Raw genomic sequence first — 9,567 nt, 5'->3', positions numbered from 1 at the left:
TTTTTGGCCACGCCCCACCTAAGCATCTCTAAAGTCCTGATGCCCCCCTCCCTGTGACATAGATTTCTTCTTATTCAGAAAATGACTCCTGTGCACGTGGTCGAAGCCTGAAAGGCCATTAACTTGATCTAAATAAGGCTTCCATAGAACATGGCATCCATGAAAGAGAAAAATAAAAGAACGAAAGGACAGTTGACATACTGAGGAAGAAATCACTGAGAAATTGTTAAAAATAATAATATGGAGTGATATGAAAAAATAGCAAATAAAATGTCAAAACATAATAGAGTAGCGGCCGCCAACCTTTCGGGCCTCATGGACCACCAGTGGTCTGCGGACCACCTGTTGGCAACCGCTGTAATAGAGAACTGAAATGCATAAATACGTCACAGTATATTTGTACACTGTATATGAGGCTCCTAGAACCATAGGAAATGCACAAAATTTGCTGTTAATAACTCATTCTCAAATTGCCCCCCTTAAAAATCAAATTGCCCCCCTGTGGGGTTTGTGCCCCACATTGGGAACCTACTAAATGCTGTAATGAAGGCACTAAAGTGCACCCTTTGCGCCTCTGACAGTGGCAAGTCTAGGATAAATAAGGAAAAGTACTGTACTTCCTGTTCATTCACCAGTTTGCTAATTGGAAGGCCTGGGAGAGAATCCCTGTGGTCCCTCAGGGGGTCCCAGTCCGGCAGAGCCCCTCACTGGTGAACCGGAATCCAGCAGGCTGAGGGCTGGGGAGAGAGCTATGAATTCTCCCTGTGGCTGGGGCAGGGCCAGATCCTAAACACAGCACAAGGGGCTGGGAGGTTGTGCCAGGGGAGCCGGAATGTGGGGAAGGGGCTGCGTGCGGGGCTAAGGAGTTTGGACTTTATTGTGAGGGGATGGTCTGGGGAGGCTTGGCAAGGCCATTTCTATGAGGGGTTCGTGCACAATGGTGCCCATTAGTTCCAGTATTGTTCTGGGCATCACAGGCCCTGGGGTGACTCCCGTGAAAAGGCTCTCTCTTCTGCTGCCCTGGGACCCACTGCCACACCTTCATGGATCACATGTGTACCTGGCAGCAGGCTCCAGCCTGACCTCTGGGTGGGGCCTCTGGACTGGACCAGGAGGCAGGCCAAGGGGGGCCAGGTAGCACTTTTTTTTTTTTTTTTTTTTTAGCAGAGCACAATAAATTTATTAAAGCGATAGTATGCACTTAAGAAGTGAGAGCAGCCCTAGCTGGTTTAACTCAGTGGATAGAGCGTCAGCCTGCGGACTGAAAGGCCTTGGGTTCAATTTTGGTCAAGGGCATATGCCCTGGTTGCAGCTCGATTACCAGTAGGGGGCGTGCAGGAGGCAGCTGATGATTCTCTCATCATTGATGTTTCTCTCTCTCCCTCTCTGAAATCAATAAAAAATATATTTTTTAAAAAAAGAAGTGAGGACAAACGACCTTGGAGAATGAGATGTGCTGATGCAGTGTACATGGAAGATTTTTTAAAAAATATGTTTTTATTGATTTCAGAGAGGGAGGGAGGAGAGAGTTAGAAACATCAATGATGAGAGAGAATCATTGATTAGCCACCTCCTGCATGCCCCCTACTGGGGACTAAGCCTGCAACCCGGGCACGTGCCCTTAACTGGAATCGAACTTGGGACCCTTCAGTCCACAGGCCATCGCTCTATGCACTGAGCCAAACCGGCTAGGGCTTCTTTGCCTGGTTTTAATTGGGTTGTTAGTGTTTTGCGGTCGGGCTTGTGTTTAGGAGAGGAACTTGGAAAGAAGGCGCTGTGGAACGACCATCATCGCCCCCGCAGCCCAAGTGGTAGGAACACATCGGATGTGCAGAGGGCAGAGGTGGACGAAACAGGCTGCCCTCACCGAGCATAGTGGGTCACCCGTGCGACCCCCAGAATCCTGCCGGGACTGAGGCGCCATTCCTGCAGCTGCCGGCGAGTGTCGCTGTGGCGGCCCTCAGCTGGGCTCTAGCCCATTCACTGAAGGGAGCGCCAGGCCCTCCCGGGGCAGCCCACGGCCATTAGCTGTCCTCGCAGGGGTGCCAAAGGCTGCCCCCTTACCTTGGTTCAACTCTGCAGGGCCACCCCAGCTCCCAGCTCCCAGCTCCCTGTGGAACTGGCCAAGGTTCCCAATTCACCTCCTGCCCCTCCGGCTTCTCTTCCTCCCTCCCGATTGGTCCCTCATCGCTGCATCTCAGAGACTCCTTTCCGGTTTCCCGGGGAACCCAACCCGAAACCGGAGGCTACGGTTCCAGGGGGCTGGTGGCCTAACAACTGTGGTTGCTATGATGGTGCCGGTAATTGCACCAGTGCGCACCCCTCCTCCCCTGCGGGCCTGCGCCAGGCCCGCTAAACTACTATTTGCTAAATGAAACGCAGTAGTAACCATTGCGGCCTCAGGTGTGCAGGGCAGGTGTGAGCGACCGCGGGAGGGAGGCTAAGTTTGGCCTTGGCACCACGTCTTTACTGGGAATCTCCCCCACGCGGCCCCCCTCGGCCCTGGGGACCGGATGTGAAGTGCTCCGTCCAACTTGGCTTCATCCCTCCATCGGACGGAGCGTCCACCAGCGCTGGGCTCCGTCCCCTCATCCTTCTCGCCATCACCTTGTTGGGGCCTGGGTCCCCTCCACGGGGATCCTCGCGGCCGGCGATGCACACGTGCAGTGACTCCGCCGGCTGCGCGGTAACCCCGCTCCTCCGCTGGGCTCCTGTTCTCCATTCTTTCTATTGTATTGAATGTATTGGGGTGACACTGGTTAGTACAATTATATAGGTTCCAGGCGCGCAGTTCTAGGACACACCGTCTGTGTGTTCACCACCCCAGAGGCGCCTGTTTCTTGTCTCAAGGAATTCCCGCAGGTGGAACGGCGGCTCCGGCCCCTCTAGAGCCTGGAAAAGTCTCCAGCCGAAGGCGCAGGCGCTCAGGGGCCCTCGGACGGGCTCCAGGGAAGACCTCATCCAAGCCCCCAGCGCTGCCGCTGCGGACACAGAGGTGGGCGCTCTATCCCATCCCGGGGGGCGCGGGGGGAAACGCTGCCCACGGGCTGCGGGTCAATTCGATTCCACGCGATCCTCCCGCCCTTCGCCCTTCGGATGGATTCATGGCGTTGATTTGCTGCCAGGTGCGCAAGGGGGCGCGGGGAAGGCGGGGTGCGCGCGGGCCCTGGGGCGGGGAGGAGGGGGGTCCGCGGGAGATCCCGCACGTGCTTGGGGGGCGGGGTGGGGGTGCGGGTGCGGGGTGGGAGTGGGGGCAAGGCGAGAGCGCGCAGGCGACACGCGCCCGGGGAGGCAACAGAAGCTGTGTGTGCGCGTCCTCACGTGTGTGTTGTAGGCGGCCGTGTGTGTGTGTGTGTGTGTGTGTGTGTGTGTGTGTGTGTAGGCGTCCTCACTGCGCCCCAATCTCGGTCTCCCTTCTGAACCCCTGCGGCGCGCGGGGGGGGTTCTCCATCCCGGTCGAGGCATGTGCGACTTGTTTTAGCGAAAGACCTTCCAGACGTGGACGGGCGGGCGGCGTCTGTGGGAGGCTTTGGGGGGAGTTGGAGGAAGGCCTGCTCTTCGCAGACCCCGAATTCGGCCTCTTGTGAGCGGCTCGGGCGGCCAGGCGGTGGGCCGGGTGCGAGGATGGAGGCGGCGCTGCGGAGTTTAAAGTGAATGAGAGCGAAAAGGGGACCGAGGCGGCGAGGGGCGCACGGGATCCCAAGGGGGCAGCACCGCCCACACCCGCGCGGCGGGACCTCGGGCGCAGGCGGCCCCGGGAAAGCGGCAGCGCCCCCTGTCGGCGCCTCGCCTGGCTGCAGCCCTGGCCGCGGTCCTCCCAGAGGCTGCCATTGGGGACCCTGGCCCGCGCCACCAGAGCATCTTCCGAGGCGCGCTGTCCTTTGCACTTTGGCTGCTCCTGGTTTGAATGAAAGAGAAAGGGACAGGAAGCCCCCACCCCCCCCACCCCTTGTGTGAGAAACTGGAGAGAAATGCACAGACACTTGGGTGGAGGTTTCCAAACGTTTTTGGTTCAAGGACCATTTCAGGGTCAAAAATTCTAAAGAACATCTCTCCTCTCCACCTTGCAAAGTCTTAAGGCGCTTCCGCAGGATCGGATTACAAAGCATTTAATAGAAAACTAAGAAGCTGCTTCCTGAACATCTAGACGTGCAGCCCTAGTCCCTGACCCCTCACCCTGTTTGCTTTCTCCACTCACCCGTTTGCAGTTGTTTTGTTTGTCTGTGGCTGTCTTTCCACGGGTCTGTCAGCACCAGTGACTTGCCACCTTCGACTGATTCCCGGCCACTGATCCTCTCTCTGCCTCAGTGTCCACATCTCTGGGCCTGTGCAGAGCTGGCTCTCAGCAAGGGGGTGTTGGAGGCAGGAGCCCCCCAGGAGCTATGGCAGCACCTGCATTTGGTTTTCTGGCGTCTCTGCACCCCTGTGCCTCTCCCCAATCTCTCCAGGGCCCACAGGAGCGGGTCAGTATTCTCCAGTCCGCATGGAGTCTACCTGGTGCTGCATGTCTCACCTGGACTGACATTTGGTGCATATATTTTTTGATCAGCCACCAAATCCTTCCCAGGAATGTTCTGGAATCAGGTGTACAATGAGAAGTGGCAGCGTCAGACCCGACCCTGGCTGATGGTGGGGCACAGCATTCCTTCCCTCATTAGGAATTGTTCGGTATATGAAGATTGAGTGAGATAAACATGGTTACTGAGCACTTGCTGTGTCCAGCACGCTTCTGGGACCGTGTATTGAATCATGGAATCAATGCGGTAATGCCAGTAGGGGGCCTGGCTCAGTGTCTGGCATAAAATGTTAGATGAAAATAGCTTTAAAAATTTTTTTCAATATATTTTTATTGATTTCAGAGAGGAAGGGAGAGGAAGAGAGAGATAGAAACATCACTGATGAGAGAGAATCATTGATTGGCTGCCTCCTGCAAGCACCACACTGGGGATTGGGCCTGAAACCCGGGCATGTGCCCTGACTGGGAATTGAACGGTGACCTCCTGGTTCATAGGTCAACGCTCAACCACTGAGCCAACCAGCCAGGCTGTTGTATACTTTTAAAATACAAATCAGTGTAGGATGAAGGGAAAGTGGCCAACTGAGAGCTGAAAGTACCATCCACTCAGTTCCAGCTTATACCACATTCATACATGATGGCTTGATTTTCTGTGAAGCCCTAATGAATATATTCATGAATTTCTCTCTCTGAATGCCATTAACATTTCCGTGTGAACCAGACATTAATTTTTTAATTTTACCTTTTCTCTCCTTCGGCAGCAGTTTCTCGTGGCTTTGATCATGCCTGACAGCTGCCCTTGGTATCTCTGACCGGACCCTCTCCCCTGAGCACCCCCGTGCGCCCGGCTTGCACATCCATCTCGCTGTCCCCTCCACACATCCCGTCATGCCCGCAGGCCTGCTGCCTCTCAGGGACTGCACCCCTCCCCCGCCCCCACCACTCAGGCCCAAATCCTTACACTCATCCTTCTCCTCTCTCCCCCCAGCCACAGTCTGTCCTGAGATGCCATTGGCTCCACATTAAAATAGATGCAGACTCCGTCCACTTCTGCCACTTCTATTGCTGCCAGCCAGTTGGAGCCGCCTGTGTCTCTCAAATGGAATACTGCCACCACACCTCCACCTGCTTCTCCTTTTCTATTGATTGATTGATTGATTTGACAGAGAGAAACATTGATTTGTTTTTCCACTTACGGTATTTATACATTCATTGGTTGCGTCTGATTCTCGCCACCAGTCCCAGTGCCTCTCTGAGCTCATCTGTTGACCTTGACCTTACTCTTTGCCCTCCAGCCACATCGGCCTTTTAATTATTATTATTTTTGTAATCCTCACCCGAGGGTATTTTTCCCATTGCTTGTTAGAGGGAGTAGGAGGGAGAGGAGAGGGAGAGAGAGAAACCTTGATATGAGAGAGACACATCGATTGGTTGCCTCACACACCAACCCAGACTGGGGGCTCGGTATGTGGCCTTGACTGGGAATCGAACCTGCGACCCTTCTGTGCCACACAACCATTGAGTGACACTGGCCTTTTATTTTTTAAATATTTTCTTATTGATTTCAGAGAGGAAGGGAGAGAAAAAGAGAGAAACATCAATGATGAGAGAGAGTCATTGACCAATTGCCTCCTGCATATCTCACACTGGGGATCGAGCCTGCAACCCGGGCCTGTGCCCCGACCAGGAATCGAACCGTGACCTGCTGGTTCATAAGTCGATGCTCAATCACTGAGCCACCCTGGCCGGGGCCACACCGTCTTTTAAATGCACCCAGCATATTCTGTCCTGTGCCCTTACACAGCAGCCCCTGGACCCCGTGGACGCTGTCCCTCCTCGCTGCCCGCATGACCTGCTCTACCACCTCCTCCAAGTCTTTTCTAAACGTCACCTCCTCACCAGGCCTGCCCTGACCACCTGCCTTAGAATCCTCTCTGCCCCAGGCATAAGGACCCCCCTTCCTTTGTGTTATCACGTTAACAGGCTGCTTTCTGCCTGATCTTGGTTCTTTGTCTCCCTCTGCTGGCACGGAAGCTCAGGCGGGCAGGAGTCTTCTCGGGTTGGGGTTTTGTGCCGACTGCATTGACTGCATCCCAAGCACCGGCCCCTAGCAGGCCCTTCGTAAACTGAGTGAGCAAATGAATGAACGCTCGCAGCCCATCGCCCCGGGCGCTGCCAGCCTGCCACCCGCGCTAGCTTCCTCCTGGGATCAAGCCTTGGTTTCTTCTCGGAATTGTCCTCAGAATGCTTCTGTATGGGGAGGAGGGAGGGACTTTGGTCTTGAAGAAAAAGGTGCTTTATTATTCTAAACATTTCGGTTATTGGAATTAATGAGTCCAAAGTTCTGAAAGGCTGCACGAGGTGACATGCCTCCAGGATCGGGGGAGGGGAGCAGGCACTTCAGGCCGTCCACGGCCGACGTGGAGTTGCGTGTGCTGTGCCCACGTGCATGTGTGTGGAGACCGTTCCAGAGCCCTCACTGGAGTCTTGCAGAACCGGTGACCCCCAAGAGGTTAGGAACCCCTGGCTCGGGGCAGCCCCACGTGCTTCTGCGGGCCTCCTGCCACCTCGCGCCCAGTTGGCCCTTTCTGCCTCCGGTTCCCCACTTTGAGATGGTGCCGGGTGGGGTGCAGGGGTGTGTGTTCAGGCTCAGGAGCTGGACGGCCCAGGTTTGAATCCTGGTCCATTACGTGTCTGCTGTGTGACTCTGGACGGATTACTTCACCTCTCTGAGCCTTGGTTCCTCCACCATAGAGTGCGGATGAGTTGTGCTGGACAAGTTTTTTGTTGTTGTTTTTTTTCCTTTATCTTCACAGTTTTTGTGATGAACAAGTTAACTCACGTAAAGGCTGAGGCTGTCGCATGGCGCGTGGTAAGTGCGAATATGCCACTGGAATATGATATTGGGGCAAAGTATCCTGCAGGAAGGATTTGCCTTTCAACTTGAAAGGTAATTGACTGTTGCTTTATAGCATGAGTGTGAAGGGCCTATTCAGAGTTCTGGGAACTTTAACCTTGATCTCCCTTTACCCTCGGAGGTTAGACTTCAGTGCCTTTCTGACTCATGAGATTTGGCTCCTGGAAGGCTTTTAGAAATCGGGCAGACGTGCCCAGCGGGAGTGGCTCGGTTGGTTGAGCGTTGTCCTGTGCACCGAAAGGTTGCCGGTTCGGTCCCCAGTCAGAGCATGTATGGGAGGCAACCAGTTGATGTTTCTCTCTCACATCAGTGTTTCTCTCCCCCTCCCTTCCTCTCCCTCCCCCTGTCCTTGGGTGAGGATTAAAAAAAATTAGGTAGAAGTAAGTGTAAAATAGGAAGTGCAGGCAGTCCTCGGGTTACGTCAGACTCGAGGTACGTCGTTTCATGGTTACGTCACCATCTCCCATTTATTTATATAAAAAAAAAGTTCCGTCATTTCGACGTATGTACATATGTGCTTTATGTTTTTTATTATTTATTTACCACAAGTAAAGGTCAGGAATTGTTATCTTTCTTTTAAATTCTTGTACTGTTTCACTTCATTACTGCTGTGTCTGTGCTCCATGTGAATGACATAGGTGCTTATGTAGGTGGGTTCTGCCTTAAGGCGAAAATCGCGTTACGTCGCGCCGTGGGAACAGATCTCCGACGTAACCCGAGGACGTACTGTACAACAACAAAATACTTCCACTGTGAGCCCGGCCATGCCACCCCCAACCCCTGACTCCCCCCAAACCCCAGGTCCCCAGATCCGAGATACCAAGGCCTCGTGCTAAGGCCGCTTCCTCCTGGATCCGCCGTTAGCTCCCTGTGCGGTGCCATCGCCCCATCAGCCTCCAGAGTTCCTTCCAAAGGGGCTACTTCTGCTTAAGAACTGACCTCCGACTGACTGGGTGACGACGTTTCTGGAAAAGGCTGTGGAAGCCACTCAGAACAGCTCTCTCCGCGGCCTGGGGGCCTGGGGGCCTGGGTGAGCACCGTGCCGGCGGGGCGGGGGCTGCAGGAGGACAGCAGGCAGACAGGCTGTGGGAACAGGTGCCCGCCAGGCACTGCTTTGTATGAAGGATCAGTTGCTGGGTGCCACGTCCTGCGGCAGTGCCCCTTCTGGGAGGTCTGGGCCGCCTTGTTTTTGGTGACTGTTATTTTTTAAAGGTGGGTGTACATAGAACATTTTAGAAGGAAAATTGAAGCCGTCTGTGGGTTCCTGGTCCCCACTGCTGTCCCCAGAGAGTCCCCGCGGCTGCACTCTCAGCGCAATTCCTTCCTTCCCTGCTCTGCAGCTTTCGAAAGGGCAAGGTGGGCGTTTTGTGCCTGCGGGGACGTTCTTTGACACGTGCCTGCAGAATTAGACCAGGGAGCGTGGCGGATCAGTTTCCCTGTGGCAGACAGCCCCTCCCGTGCCTCCCTCCCTGGCGCGGACGGCGGCTCGATCCTTGTGGCGGCCAGCGATCCGGCTGCGAGTCGGTGTCACAGCGGCCTTGGTGTCAGCGGAGGCACACGTGCAGCAGGATGGGTTTCAGCTGCCCGTCCCCCTGTCCCCGGCTGCCCGTGACCGCTGCAGGTCGGCCGCCTGGGAGGTCACTCAACGTGTGAGTGGGTGGCTGAGAGGTAAGAAAGGTGACGTCTGCCTCACGCTCTCTCTGGAGGCCCCGCCTTGTGGCAGGTCCTGTCCTTTACCCTCCGGCGGCCACAGGCCCCGTCATACAGCCCGTGTGTGCTTTCCAGGGTCACTGGTTCGTGGAGCAAAGTGCATGGAGCCCACGTGGAGCAGCCTTGAATCGGCGTGTGCAGGGGCCCAATGCATGAGGTCCCCTCTGTACAGAGAAGGAAAGGATTTCAGGAGCTTTCTTCGGGGAGGGGGGCAGGGTGGGGAGCTCAGGGTGGGACGGAACGCTGCGGGGGAGGCCAGGTCATAGGTCTCGGGGTGAGCTGAACCCTGGCCTTGAGGAGCAAGCAATGAAGGCCTGGAGAAACGAAAGCGATTTGCCTGGGATTCCTCACCAGCCTGGAGGTTTTTCTCCTGGACCATGCCCTCTATATTCTTGATTTTATTGCTTTTAAACTTTGGAGGAAA

The sequence above is a fragment of the Myotis yumanensis genome, unplaced genomic scaffold, assembly GCF_028538775.1.
Source record: "Myotis yumanensis isolate MYYU_CA2020_CCGP unplaced genomic scaffold, mMyoYum1.0.hap1 SCAF_3, whole genome shotgun sequence".
Classification (NCBI taxonomy): Eukaryota; Metazoa; Chordata; class Mammalia; order Chiroptera; family Vespertilionidae; genus Myotis; species Myotis yumanensis.
The sequence above is the reverse complement of the archived record's forward strand: the minus strand, read 5'-3'. Positions refer to the sequence as shown.